This window comes from Triturus cristatus, chromosome 3_1, assembly GCF_964204655.1.
Source record: "Triturus cristatus chromosome 3_1, aTriCri1.1, whole genome shotgun sequence".
Taxonomy (NCBI): domain Eukaryota; kingdom Metazoa; phylum Chordata; class Amphibia; order Caudata; family Salamandridae; genus Triturus; species Triturus cristatus.
Window position 1 is genome coordinate 261,278,089 of NC_140583.1, and position 14,714 is coordinate 261,292,802.

Below are 14,714 nucleotides of genomic sequence, written 5' to 3' on the forward strand. Positions count from 1 at the left end.
CCCCCGCTGCGCGGGTGCCGCTCGCAGGCTTTATTACTACCACTACTTAAAGGCTCGGCTGGCGCGCTGAAGGTTGGGTCTTCCTTTTGCTCTCTCTGCCCAGGACGCTACGCTGCTTGTGGGGCCCTTGAACTGCCAAACTCACCGGGACTGCGAGGACCTGGGAGCATTGCGCTCCGTTCATCCAGCTCACCTGTTCCTCTTCCGGCAGCCCCGCCCCCTTCACTACTTAGTTCAGTCCACGCGACTTCGCAGCGCGGGCGAAGACCGGGCAAAGAGCGGGCCGTTTTAGGCCGTTAGAGGCCGGCAGAGACCGGACCGGGCCCCCTCTCTAACGTTGTCATTATCCCAAGGCTCTTTTTTATACTCTATTAGCCTGTGGCTTTGACTGTCCCGCCCGCCATGGCCACTAGAGTATCCAGGAGTAAGGCTGCCCAACAGTGCTCTAGCACATTGGACAAATTCTTTCCTAAGACTAGTGCTGCGGCTAGCAAAGGCCGCACACCACCAGTCATTCTCCCTGAGGCAAGTGTGGAAAATGTGTCAGTATCAATGGTCCCCTCGGACTCTTCATCCATTGATATTAGTACTCCAACACCTTTTGATGCCACCCATCTATCTCTCATGGATAGTATTGACCAGACAATCGAGACAGTCCTCCAACAACTTAGGACCCCTTCCAATCTATTGAGGGATAGTGAGTCTCTGTGTCCTTCGGGGGTGGTGGAGTCCACTCCGCATATTAATTGTGCGGAAATGTCTGAAGTGCAGGATGAAGGGCAGGCTGCGGCGCCAACTGATCCCGTAGGCAGGAGAGTCTACCACCCTTTAAAAAGGAAAAGGTTAAGGAAACTAAGAGGGGCAAAAAGGGCCAAAGTAGATAAAATTAACCCAATATTAGATGCTAGCTCTGCCATTCCGGCTTCTCCCGTGGTTATCTCCCCAGGAATTGGCTGTGATCATTCAGATCCGCCATTAGTCAAAGTGGTACCTGGGTGTTCTGCCCCGTTTGTATTCGGAGGAAATCCTCCAAATCCAGCAGAGGCTCTGATTGGCTCTTTTAGGGATATCCTTAGGAGCATGTTGGAGCCTCTGTCTGCAAAATTGGATTCCATAGTTGATAGACTTAAGGCTTTAGAAGATGCACATAATAGGATCAGTCCTAGCAGGGGGTTGGGTCCTGGTGCACAGACGGCTCCCCTGGATTCTGCAGGGTTTGGACCGTCTACTGCTGGAACAAGCATACAGGTCCCGGTCGGGGCACAAGATAGTGTTACAAGTAGCCATGCTCCCCCATTGCTCCCTTTACAACTGTCTAGGCCCCCTGTTCCGGCACCTAGAAGATCTAAACAACCAACACCATCCCTCCCAACGAGTGGGGGGCGAGGCAATAATGATTATACTGATCGCCCCATGAGTCCTAATAGTAGACGTAGGGCGGTTAATTTGCCCCCCGAGGCTGTGCCTTATACAGCGATTATGGTGGGAGTTCCTGAGCTCACTGGTGGCATCAGAGAGCCACAGGACTCACTTCGTAATAAAGTAATTAGCTGGCTGAATATTAACAGGCCCCTCCCTTCTAACATCAAAGGTGATGTGCTGATGGTCAGAAGGATCCCATGGATTGGAACTACCCCCAAAAATAGGGCAGGGGACTGTATCATAATTAGCTTTAAAAGCCCACTAGTTGCTCCGTACATTTGCAACTGGTTGGTAAGGCCGGATAAATCCAACATAGACGTAGTGTCCCTCTCGCATTTCTATCTAAATGTTTCCAATTTAGGAGTGGGGAGGGAACAGAGTTGGACTAAAGTGGGCTTTGCCGTAGACGGTTCACGGTACAGACCCAAGTATAATTCACTGCCTGTCCATGGTAATCGTGTCCTTCAGAATAGATTCTCCTGTCTGGACCTAGTAGATTGACCAATAAGGGGGGTCATTCCGCAACACCCGATAATTTCTGCCTATGGATCTTCATTCAGGGGGGAAGGTACATCCGATCTCGTAAATAAAAAAAGGTCCCTGGCCCCTGCAAAAGACGGAGGGACCACATTGGGAAGCACTCAAGCGTTAGATGAGGATCCACCAAATACATTATCTGCTGCTGCAAAGCAATTGGTGGAGCACGCTGAATTACCCATTCGGCCGCCCATTACCATTGGCTTGGGTGACTTGGGTAATTCTGCACTTGATATCCCGTCTGCACTTAGTGAAGTTGGTCCCCAATTCCAAGGCCCAGGTTTGACCATTCTGTCCTGGAATGTAGCTGGCATCTCCAGTAAGGTGAATATCCCAGAGTGGGAAACTTTGGTTAGCAAAGGTGACATACTCCTCTTTCAAGAGACATGGGCCAGGGCGCCTCAGGTTAGGAGGGGATATGACATTTTTGAAATCCCGGCAAGATCGAATGGGAGAGGGAGACCCTCGGGAGGTTTGGCAATCTGGGTGGCGAGCCACATTGGGTGCCAGGTGGTTGGTATGGATACACTTTCACCGGACATACAGTGTGTGCTCCTCAGTTGGCCTGACAAAAGCACGTGGGCTATTGTTAATGTCTACTCTCGACCTGTCGCTGTGGGCAAAGAATCTCCCACTTTGGCTGACCTCTCATCTTTTCTGGGGCAATTGACAGGCAATTTGAAAATAGTGATGGGAGGAGATTTTAATTGCCACTTTGAACCCCTGGAGGGCCTAATGGAGGGTGCTTTTACTGCCGAGGATGACCATTGGGGAGTCCCTCCTTCTTCATCACCTCACCCCAAAGCTTGGTCTCCGTTGGCAGTACAACTTACTTCTCTCACCCTGAATTTTGCACTAAGGGCGTGTAATGGGCGCACCCCTTCTGACACTCCTTCGGTGTGCACCTTCAACAAAAAGGGCCATGAGTCAAGGCTGGACTACATTTTTATAGATATTTCCCTGTGGCCTAAAGTTTTAGATTTTAGAGTGATCCCGAGGATAGACAGTGACCATAATGCCCTTTCCTTGGAGATCCATCACCCAGCCCCTGCCTTAGGGACGCCAACTACCGATCTTGCAATCGATCAGGGAGACATATTACTCACCACAAGCAGGCGTCGAGTGAAATGGGGGAAGATAGTTGAGAAAGAAGAAGCTTTAACAAACCTCTATGGTATAGCACTCCCTAGGTTCCAGGAGGTGGACGCCCTCATAAACCAACCTAGATCCGCAGATTATAATGAGAGGCTATCTGGTATTCACCAGGCCCTAGTAAGGGACCTCGCAGATGTCTTCAACCCGGCCCTGCCTATTAGAAGGAAAAAGGCTCGTGCTCCGACTTGGTATACCTCCATTTGTAGGAAAACTAAGTCTGAGCTACTTTCTGCAATTAAAGATGGTAGTGATAAGGTGAAGATCGCTGCCCTTAGGAGGGAGTACAAGGCAGCACTGGCCAATGCAAGGGCAGAGTGGGATTGGAATCACTGGCATGACCTGTCTGGAGCCCTCAAATCTAAAGACTTTAGAAAATTTTGGGCCCTTGTAAACAATGGAACAGGGGATTTGTTGTCTGCAGTAGAACCCAATATTGCCCCCTCTGTCTGGGAGGCTCATTTTGGGTCTTTATATCAAGAATCCACTCTCTGGCCGGAGGGGATGATGGTAGAGTCCCCCTGCCTGCCAGATGTGGCCCTGGAATTTTCTTTGGGGGAGGTGAAGCTGGCACTGGAGGGCTTAGCGCTGGGGAAGGCACCGGGGCTGGACAAGTTACCCGGTGATTTGTTCAGATATCACCCTGACATTTGGGCCCCGTACTTTCTAGTCCTTTTCAATGCCATCTTGGGAGGTATGGCGATCCCTTTCTCCTGGTTAGGGGCTGAAATAGTTCCGATTTATAAGAAAGGGTCCCCCTTGAGTCCTGCAAATTATAGGCCTATCAGCCTGATAGATGTTCCCCAAAAGCTTTTTGCGCGCCTCATTCTGAACCACCTATTAGACTGGGTCGAGGAAAATGACATCTTGAGTCCCTTGCAGGCTGGCTTCAGGAGAAACACATCGACCATGGACCAGATCTTCCGCCTAGTTCTCCTCTACTGGAAGACGGTGAGGATCGAGGGCGGGAGATTGTACATGGTCTTCGTGGATCTGAGGTCAGCCTTTGACCTAGTCCCGCGCAGGAAACTCTGGGAGGTGTTGGAGAAGTTAGGTATTCCCCCCCAGCTACTTAACATCTTGGTCAGGCTGCATGAGAACAACTATGCGCAAGTTAGGTGTGGGAAGGATGGTAGACTTTCATCCAGGTTTCCTGTGTGCCGAGGTGTGAGGCAGGGTTGTGTCTTGGCACCGACCCTGTTTTGTTTATTCATCAATAATGTCATCTCACATCTGGAAAACGTCAAGGATAACGACGCCCCCTGTTTGGCAGGTAGGAGGGTTCCGGCAATCATGTTCGCCGATGATACCCTCCTCCTTTCAAAATCGCCAATGGGGATACAGAGGATCCTGGATGGTTTTGGTCTCTTCTGCCACCAGCATGGGTTGGAGGTGAATACAGAAAAGACCAAGTTTATGATCTTTAACCCACCAACTAAAACTAGGCCTAATCCTACCCTGGGGACCGTTAGCCTTGAGAGGGTGTCCACCTTCACATATCTGGGGGTTATATTGCAGGAAAACTTGGCATGGGACCGACAGATAGTACGATCCAAGGCTAAACTATCCCAACTCTCGGGTGCAATCCTGAAAGTGGCTAACACTTCTTCCTTCAAGCCCATAAGCCCGGCCCTTGAAACCTATAAGACCCAGGCCAAGGCAGCGGCCATGTATGGCAGTGAGCTATGGGGACATAAAACGGTGAAGGGTCTATCAATAGTGGAAAATAGCTTTCTAAGGCGCCTTCTAGCACTTCCAAGTGCCACGCCACTCCAGCCTTTGAGAATGGACTTGGGTCTCCCCCCTATCGCAGAGGAGCTTGTGACAAAGCCAGTGAAGTTCTGGCACAGGCTCTGGTCTACGGACGAACTCCATCATTATAGGGAGGATCTTACCCATGTCATGAGCTTAAATTCTAGCGGTAAAATCCCCTGGCTCACCTTCGTGGAAAACGAACTGTCTGGCATTAATCTCCGCGTTCTGTGGGAGAACCCTGTACGAGGCTGCCGTGCAATTTCGCGCAAGGCTCTGGCACAAATCTATAAAGCCAGGTTCCTTGCACATTTGACGGCTGCTCAAAATAGTGGCATCTTAACCCTGCAATTTTTAGAATCCAAAAATTCTTACGTTTTCAAACCTTTTATGGATTTTTTCTTTCCCATCCTGGCAAGGAAATTGTATGTTCAGTGGAGGTATAGCACACTACCTATTAATTCATACACTTCGAAGTGGTCAAATGGGGGCGACAAAATATGTCCCTGCTGTAACAACCATGTGGAAGATGACCCCCATATTTTGTTTGTGTGCCCTGCATACCAAAGGCCCAGAAAATATTGGATAGCGCCAATCTGTAAGAACCTGGGATTCAGAGAGTTTGCACAAGCATACAGGATTTTGAAAACTAGTACCCTGGGCCACATTGTGTTTGCTGTTTCCAAATTTCTTATGGCCATTTGGTTGATTAGAAGGAAAAAATTGTCTGAAGCTCCTTGAACCTTTTAAAGAATCTTTTAAATGTAATTTTAACTCATCCATTGCTGGGAGAGTCGTTTTTACTTAAATGTATTTTAATAATGTTTTATTGTCTGTAATGTTTTTATTGTGTCTTTTATGGTCTATATGACCGAAATAAAGAATTTTTGGATTGGATTGGATTGGATATTCCATAATTTTTTTTTTTTTTTTAATTCTTTAGAAATGGCTTGACTTTTCGCACTACTTGAGGAACTAGTGTATTTTCTCTGGTGATCTCTTAGCCAGCTTGCTGAGTTTGGCCTCTGGTTCTTTATTTTTTGTCCTTTTGCTTGACCCCGCTTCTCCTGTAACCCTGCTGTGCTCGTGGGGAATGTGGGAGTGTGTGCTTCCTCTGCCTTTCCACACCTCCGGGCAGCCAGAATAATCTTACAACTAAAAATAAACTGACTAAAAAGCATTACTTGAATGTCTTTCAAGTACAACAATAACACAGAGGGGTGGTGCCCTTTCTTTATTTTGCTGTTTTACACCTCAAAGCTCTTAAATCATTAAGTGCAGACTAAAGAGCTGAAACTGAGCTATTCAGATATGGACTTGAGAGTCAAAACCCGGGAGGCAGCTTCATATATGAATAATAGATGGTTTCTTACACTGTGTTATTTGGTTCACCAAGAAGCAGTTTAGTGCATTTGGAGCAGGGGATCATGGATCTCTGCGTTTTAGCCTGAACTCTGGAAGCCACATACAGCCAGATGTACTAAACAGTGGTCGAAAAATACTGGTCGCAATTTGTAATCAATACTTTTTGCGACAAGTGTGGTATTTTACGAATGAACTATGGTGTAATAAGTCAGTACACAAATAAAGGAATAGACGTGGGCTACAATTCGACCTACCTCATGAATATTATGTAGGCAGGTCACAAATTGAGACCCACTACGGTTTGCTACCATCACAGGGATGATGGTCTTCTGGGGTCAGCAGATCCCATGTTTGGATTGATCTTTTATTAACTGCAACACATTTACCCTAAAGGAAAATGAACTGTGTTTAAAAAGAAAATGTCCTTTTTGTTTGTTTGTTAAAGAAGGGGCAGTGGCCCTGAGGGTCTTTGCCTTCTTTTAAAGGGACCCTTACCCTTTTACGAATGGGTTTGCCACTTCCTTTGAGATGTCCGTAAAATATATATGTTTTGCGACTGGATTTAGGTTGCAAAATATTGGTACATAGCATACCCATTCAGCATTTTGAAGGGACGTCTACAAAACACCCCTTGCAAATACCGAATCTGTATTCATTTCTACACACATTTAGTGATTTGGAAACACATTCCAAATCGCTAAATGCGTTTAGTACATAGGAAAAATACTTTTTACCATTTGCAATCCCTCTAATTTACCTATTTTGGTGCTAAATCCCTTTGTACATCTGTCCCTTTGTACTTCAGAGTTTACTGAGCACATTCACAGAATTAGTCTGTGTATGACATCCTAATGTTTCAAGCTTGACATGGTTGCTGCCATTTTGGAATTCTCTTGTGCCTAATAGTCAGTATGGGGAGAACCACTTGTAGCAGATGCAGGTCGTTAGAATTCACTTTTGATGTCTTAGTTGATTTGTGATTTGAAGGTCGAGGTGTTGTAGAACCTTACTCCATGTTTGTGCACTTTCTACGTCAGTAGGTGAAGGATTGTTAATCATGGGTGGGCTATTGAACACTAGTAAGCGGAGCGTAATTAATCATGGGTGTGCATTTGAAGGCTAGTGCAGTGACGCCTGACTGGCCTAGTATGAAAGGCTTGATTTTGAATGTGTTGAAATAGGCTTCATTTTGATGTCTCAAGGCATTATTATTTGATTTTCAATTGACAATTTGTTATCGGTCTTCAGATCCCTCCTGGAGTTTTTGCAAGGATCTGGGTGCCATTAGCAAGTGGAAGCCAGCACGATTTGCACCTCGGCCAGCAGAATCAGGTGCGTATTGACCAGGATCGTTTAGAGGGATGATCCTTTAAGTACTCAGCAGGATATTTTAGCAACCTTGTAGAAGACAGGAGAAAGCTTTACATGGCTATTCAAGAATAAAGCGAGCCATGCCACTGTCATGTTCTTTACGCCTACTGCTGTCTTTATATGCTTTCAAAACCTTTGTGATATGATGTCAAACACTGACAAATTGTCTAAAGTTCTAAATTGTGGGTTTCCCTTCATGGTTTGCTGTGACTAAATTCTACCCGTTAGTGGAGTCTGGACTTCAGGTCATGCCTTAGCACTGTTTTTCCTTCAGTCTCTGTTGGACCTGGCCCTTTTTGCAGGTTCATCCCCAAACATTTTGCCTTTTGCCTTTTGCCTTTTGCCTTTTGCCTCTATTTCTTTTCTGACCTGTTTTGTTGGCTTTAGGACTCGGGACACTGCTAATAAGCGCTACTGTGCATATGCTTTTGATGCAAATTGTGATTCTGATTGGTTATCCATGATTGGTATATTTGATTTACTAGTAAGTCCCTAGTAAAATTCACTGTGTGTGCCCAGGGCCTGTAAGACAAATGCTACTAGTGGGCCTCCAGCCCTGATTGTGCCACCTGCACAAGTAGCCATTCAAACGTGTCTTAGACCTACCACTGCAGTGTCTGCATGTGCAGTTTTTAACTGCCATGTCGACCTGGCAAGTGCACCCACTTGCCAGGGCTAACCCTTCCCTTTTACTACATGTAAGGCACCCTTAAGGTAGGCCCAAGGTACCCTAGCACCGTATTTACTCCCTAGCTGACACAGAGGCCGCTACCTGCACCAGAGCTGCGGGCACAGCTCGTGACGCTCATGACGCACTGCCCTGACTTTGCACTGCAGCCCTGACTTCAGCCGATACCTGATGTGGGTGACCTCCCAAATCCATTGACCCCGCATCGTCATAAGGAACCGACACCTTGACGCCACTGCGACGTCACCTCCCAGGCAACAGCAAGGCACCAACGCCTTACCTCTCCTGCATCGCAGTAAGGAACCAATGCCTCACCACCCCTGTGGTCATATAGAATCTACGCCGCCCAGTGCCAACTAATCATCACCTCCCCGACGCTGTGCACCATCTTTGTTTTCATCGTTTACCAAGGTACTGTTAGGAAGAGGTGTGGCGCTGCGGCCAGGGCGACTGACTCCAGAATCTGGGGGTCACGGTTCGATCCCCGGTGCCGGCGGCAGATTAGCCCAGCACCATGTGACTCTGGGAATTAGCTTACTTAATCTTCCCGATGGCCCCCAGTGCCTAGAGACCCTTACGGGTGATTGTTCGCACTTTATAAATGTGGATTATTATTATTATTATTATTTGGGATCCGTGTGACTCCGGGCCTGACGCCGTGCAACTCGTGTTCGGTACCTTACTTTGGGATTTTCAGTGGCCACGATGTCGTAATAGCCCCAGGTGGAGCTCTTGGTTGTTACAGCTTTATTTTTGTGAATACCCTATTTTTGATGATATCTTGATGTACGTATTGTGGAATTTTGTCGTTTTGGTCTTGTTTTATTTAGATAAGAATTTCATATTTTTCTAAACCGGTGTGGTGTCCATTTGTACTTTTTGCACTGTATTACTGTATGTGTGCACAAATGCTGTTCCAGCTGCAAAAAGCATCATGAAACCATCAAAATTGACGCATCGCCCTTCCAGCGCCTGTTATTCTGCCGCACTGTTGTGCAGGAGAAATTGCCATGCACTGTCGCCATGAAGCTGAAGAAATTGACGCACCGTTGGACCGCGGCTACAGAAATCGACTTAGCGCCGTTTGCTGCTGCCGCCTCGACCTCCAGCGCATCCGGATTTACACGCATCGCATCTGTGTGACATGTCTTTCCGATGCATCACCCACAGACCAGAACCGTCTTGGAATCGACGCTTCACTTCCTCCTACAGTCCGCATTCGACACAACACTTCTCTTGTGTGCATTGCCTTCCCAAGGACTCAGGAACCGACGCATTGCTGTGTTTTCCGACACTTCCCTTCTCTGCGGCTGTTTTGCCTTGTGAATTTTGACACATCTGAAGGTACTCTGTGTAAAATCACCGCATCCATACTTTCCTATGGACAGAATTGCTAAAACCTTATAAAATTGATATTTTGAGTTATGTATGTTAGATGTTTGTCATTTTGGTCATGTTTGGTTTAGAGAAGGATTGTTTATTTTTCTAAACTGGTGTGATGTCCATTGGAAGTGTTTTCACTGTGTTACTGTGTGTTATGTACAAGTGCTTTACACATTGACTCTGAGATAAGCCTAACTGTTCGTGCCAAGCTACCAAGGGAGTGAGCAGTGGTTATCTTGGGTGTGAAATCCCCTTATCCTGACGAAAAGGAAGGGTCTCTACTTGGACAGGTTGCAAGCCACTGCCAGCTAGAGACCCCCATTTCTAACAGTCTCCCTTTTGAGGCATCTTGCTTAAGTTGCTGCAGTTAAGTAAACACAGTAATCACAGGCAGTATCAAGTAGCTATGCATAGACCTGTGCAAGATTGCCCAGCCATGTACAAGTCAATGCTTTCAGTACCATAGTTTTTCAGATTGGCCGTGTCGGGAAGTAAATCATGAAGCAGGAATTGAGGCTCATGTTGCAGCAAGTGTTCAGTTATGCTATTTCCTCTTAAGTGTGGTAGACACACCGCTGTTGGTTTTCATGGCCATCCACTATTTAGAATGTCTTTTTCCCCAAAAATAAAGTTTGAGCTACTTAGAGAAGCACAAAACAAATTGCCCTACACCCACAGAGTTTTTATCCTGGGTGTAAGGATCAATATTTGTTTTTTTCTGTTCTTAGCCACTTGGGTTTTTATTTGTTTGTGATGGCCAGAAAAAACAAGACATCACAATGTTTCCTATAAACAGGCCAGGCTGTGTAATGCCCTTCCTATAACAGTCCTGACTCCAGTGGGCCTTCAGAGAAAGCTTTTTGTCAACATAAAGCTGATAAGCCTCCAAACGCAAAACTGACTTTATTGGAAAAGTGACTTAATAAATTAATATGGGATACCAATCCCACAATGCAAAAGGGGATATAGATACCACATTACACAATGAAAGTATCAACAGTTTCAAGGGTACAATTAGACAAAATGATAATTGGCAACCTCTATTGGTATGAGGCTTAAAGAACAGTGTTATTTTCGATATTGAAAAGAAAAAGAATATGAACAGAACACAATAATATTAACAACAAAGAGTCACTTTCCTTGCCAGATCTCACATAGGTCATACTTTGGTTCATATGTGTAACATGCCAATTACTTGAGAAGAAACAATATATCTACAGCTGTATGGGGTTATAAAGCCCACACATGTGCCATGTGCCACATCAGGTTCATCTGTCCCACGCATTCAGTGTTAGCAGTACTGTTTGTACATCCACAACATTAGCACCTGCATGGCCTTTACCCCTGTTCTTGATGACGGAATGATGGACCGCATGTGTGCCAATAGGTCTGGGTGAATCACATGTTATATAACCACTGTTGGATATACTGTTGGCATATTGGAATGTGGTGATTCTGAGGCAGGTGATATGAAGCTGCCTGGTGAGGCCAGGTGCCCTGTCACTGACACTTCAACAGGATCTAAGCATACATGTGAGATGACAGTGCTGTCTAATATACTGGGCATATTTGCGTTCAATAAAAAACCTGTGATATTACTCATTAGCAGGGAGGTGGCCTAGAATCTAGCTGTGCTGCCAAACAGTTTTAGAAATCGGTCAAATGATGCCCACAGGACCTCCCACTGAGATCATGATACACCTGTGCTCTTTGCTTCACATGGGTAGGGAATGTGATAATGTTCTGGTATTGATGACTTAGTGGCAGCACTAAGGACAGACACTGCAACTGGCAGTTTCTGATCTAAAAATTACACTGTCCCTTGGAAAATCTTCGGTGATTGTGGATTCCCAATCTGTGGAGGATAATTTGTACCTATTTTTAATATCATTGTCTGCCTCTACAGCTAAAGTGGTGATGTGGTCCTATACGTGAGCCCCTCAGCATTAAATTATCTACAGTTTCTGCAACTTTGGAGAAAAATCTATTAGGTTAAACATCTGGAAAAAAGTGTTATCCTGGTTCCAAGCTACTAGGTGTATCTAGAGATATATCTTTTCCGCAGGTATCCCACCTTAAAATAGACACCAGAATATTGTGCTACCAGAATATAATGAAACAAACACAAGGAGATGATAGATGGAGCGCTGAAACTATTCAAACAGTCACCCCAAGTCAGAAATCTGGGTTGAATCCATCATCGTTCTTTAGCATTCTCTTTATCATCTCCTTGCATTTGTTTTGTTTGCCCTAAGTTGGCAGGGTAGACCCCGACATGGGTCCCCTGCTCACTTTGCCACTGGATTCAAGCAAGCCTGGCGGATGAGGGGTGTTACCCTGTGTTGCAGGGATTCTGCACATACACAGAACTATGCGCAGGAAAACAGGACCTCAGTGTATAGGGGTTGTACCTTCCTACCAACTAAGTACCCAAAAGCCCAAAACCGACTAGCTATAGTGTCTCATTTGTTCTCCTACATAATCACGAAGCTACAAATGATTAGACAACCCAGAACACAACACTCCTGACTCTCTCAGGAATCGCGGTAGCAAGATATACCCTTTCGCTCACTCACTCATACTTGTCCACAATATGGATTGTCAGAGTCACTGTATAGTTCAAAATGTTTATTTTTACTGTTGTGCTCTATAATGAAGTATACAAGCCACTACCAGCAGCAAAATGCCTAAACCTAAAACAGTTAGCATTGTTACAATACCACAGAATATAAAGGGGGATGTCATCATATACAGACAGTGGAAAAAGGACTATAATGCCTAACCACCCTCCCCTTAGTAAGTTGAAGCTTATTATATAAAGGAAGATCTCTGGGCTTGTCAGCAGACCCCATACCTTAGAGCCTAGATGGAAGTTTTACCTCATAGGAACAGCATAGCTCTTCTCCAAGTGTCAGACCACGATGTGAGATCTCCTCAGGAGCAGATGACTTTTACCCCAACTCCCTCTAACCAAAACCAGTAACAGGTGATAACAACTGCCCCTGACTTCAGCCCGGGAAAAAGGGGAAGTGGAAAGACAAAAATAAGAGAGACTGCAAGGCCACTAGTTCTTCTTCTGCTTTTCTTTTAGTTTTTTTCTTCCTGCAAGAACAAACACAAAAAGTTACCTCTCCCTATATCATGTGAAGAACTATATCCTCTCTCTCTTAATCTATCCTTTACCTGTGCGTGACCTGAACTAGCCCCTCTCTAAATGTATTTTCTTGTAGATGGTCTTATTTGGTTAACTGAACGAATCACTGCCTTTTAATATTCTTGTAGCAAGTCTTTTTTTTCTGCTGAGATTTTTTCTGTTAGTCCTTTTGTTAATCAACGCTTAAGTCTTTCATCAATCGACTGGCTCCTTCCTATTAATTGAAGCCTAGTTCAGTATTGCCCAGTGGTCAGAACACAATTCAGAAACTCAATTCGTGAAGGTAACTAACTGTTCCACAAGTCTCTCATCTCTCATTTAAAGAGCTTTACACTGCTCTCCCTAACAGAATTCTTCTTGTCAAAAGTCTGTGCTGAAGGTCAAACACGTTGCTCCAAAAGTCACTTTTGTCTAGACAAAACGATGACAAAATACTCTTACTTGGAATTTGGAAGCCACTTCTCTTCACTGAAGTCGGCTCCCGCTTCTAGGACTCCAAGCTCTCTCCCTCAACGAACTTTCCTCAGACGTCAGGGCTAGAACTCTAGACGAAGCTCGAAACTCTGTGGAAATAATATTTACATATAAACGTGGGAAGACTGAAAAAACACGTAGCAAGTTCTACCGTACTTCGCTTATGACAACTGGAAACAGCGGTTAGTCAACTCTCTGAAATATTTCCTGTCAGAATGCGAAGCGCCTCTGAAAAACTCAGCTTGGGGGTTTTTCAAGGTTGAAGTGGGCCGCGCGATATTCGCGCAGGCGCATTGGAATCTCCAGCAGATGTTGAGGGGAAACGACTAGACCGCAACCCTCTACAGGAAGTGGGTGCGATCGGGTCAATCCCTCTGGACCCATTACTCTCCAATTTGTGCAACACAGAACGCAAAGAGATTTTCCAACATGGATGAAATCTTTTCCATCGAGGGTATTTGGCAAATAGCATTTTAACTTGATGAGAGGCAGACATGTTATAATTTACATTGGAGCAGGATAAGGGGTTTTTAACACCAAGGAAAGGTCTCCCTTCAAGTATGTGTGAACAATATGCATCCCCGTAATATCAAAGCACTAGTCTCCAGCAGTGCAGCTGTGTTTAGCATGTTTTGTCTACGTGCTAGGGACTGACCGGAACAAAATAACAAGCGGCAATGTTTATCGACCTTGTACATCGTGTTCAGACTAAACACTAGGAACAAGCAGAGAATGCAGAAAGCAGACAGTTCTCATGTGAAAGGCACAAACAGAGTCTTTCAAAATAAAGTCATATAGTAACATGCGCAAAAACAGCATCATGGCAGCAGAGCTCATGCTAACTTAGCAATGTTGACAATTAACCTATCGGCCATATAACACAGTCCCCTTGGTAAGTTCGTAGTATGTAGACAAAACACCAAAATTGAGTTCAAAGTTAAGCAGAATTCAGAAGTACTCCAAAACAACAGATTGTAAAAATAAAAAGTAATAAAATGAGATTAAGAAGGAGGTGGAAAATCCATGAAAGTATGTGAACTTAAAAAAGCAATTTGTTCCAAAAGGTCATCCCTATCGTTAGTAGAAAAAAAGGATGCCATCCAATTAAGTATGTGGAAGGAACAGACATGCTCCTCGTATGTGATCCTTCCAAGAGCATATTCGGACAACTTGTGTGGTATTCGATAAAACGTTGTTGCAGGAGGATCTGCGCAGCCGCGCAGACATCCCATTCAGCCAAAACCCCAAGTGCAGCCGCACGCGCCATATGACCATCCCCAGAACAGGCCTGTTCATGGGCCACTAAGGGACCCATTAACTGGTTAAAATCCAGGTCTGTACATAACGTATTGGAGAGACAAAAATCCAATACCCAATAGAACGGTCACCGCTGACAGTAGAACACAGGTTGCACGC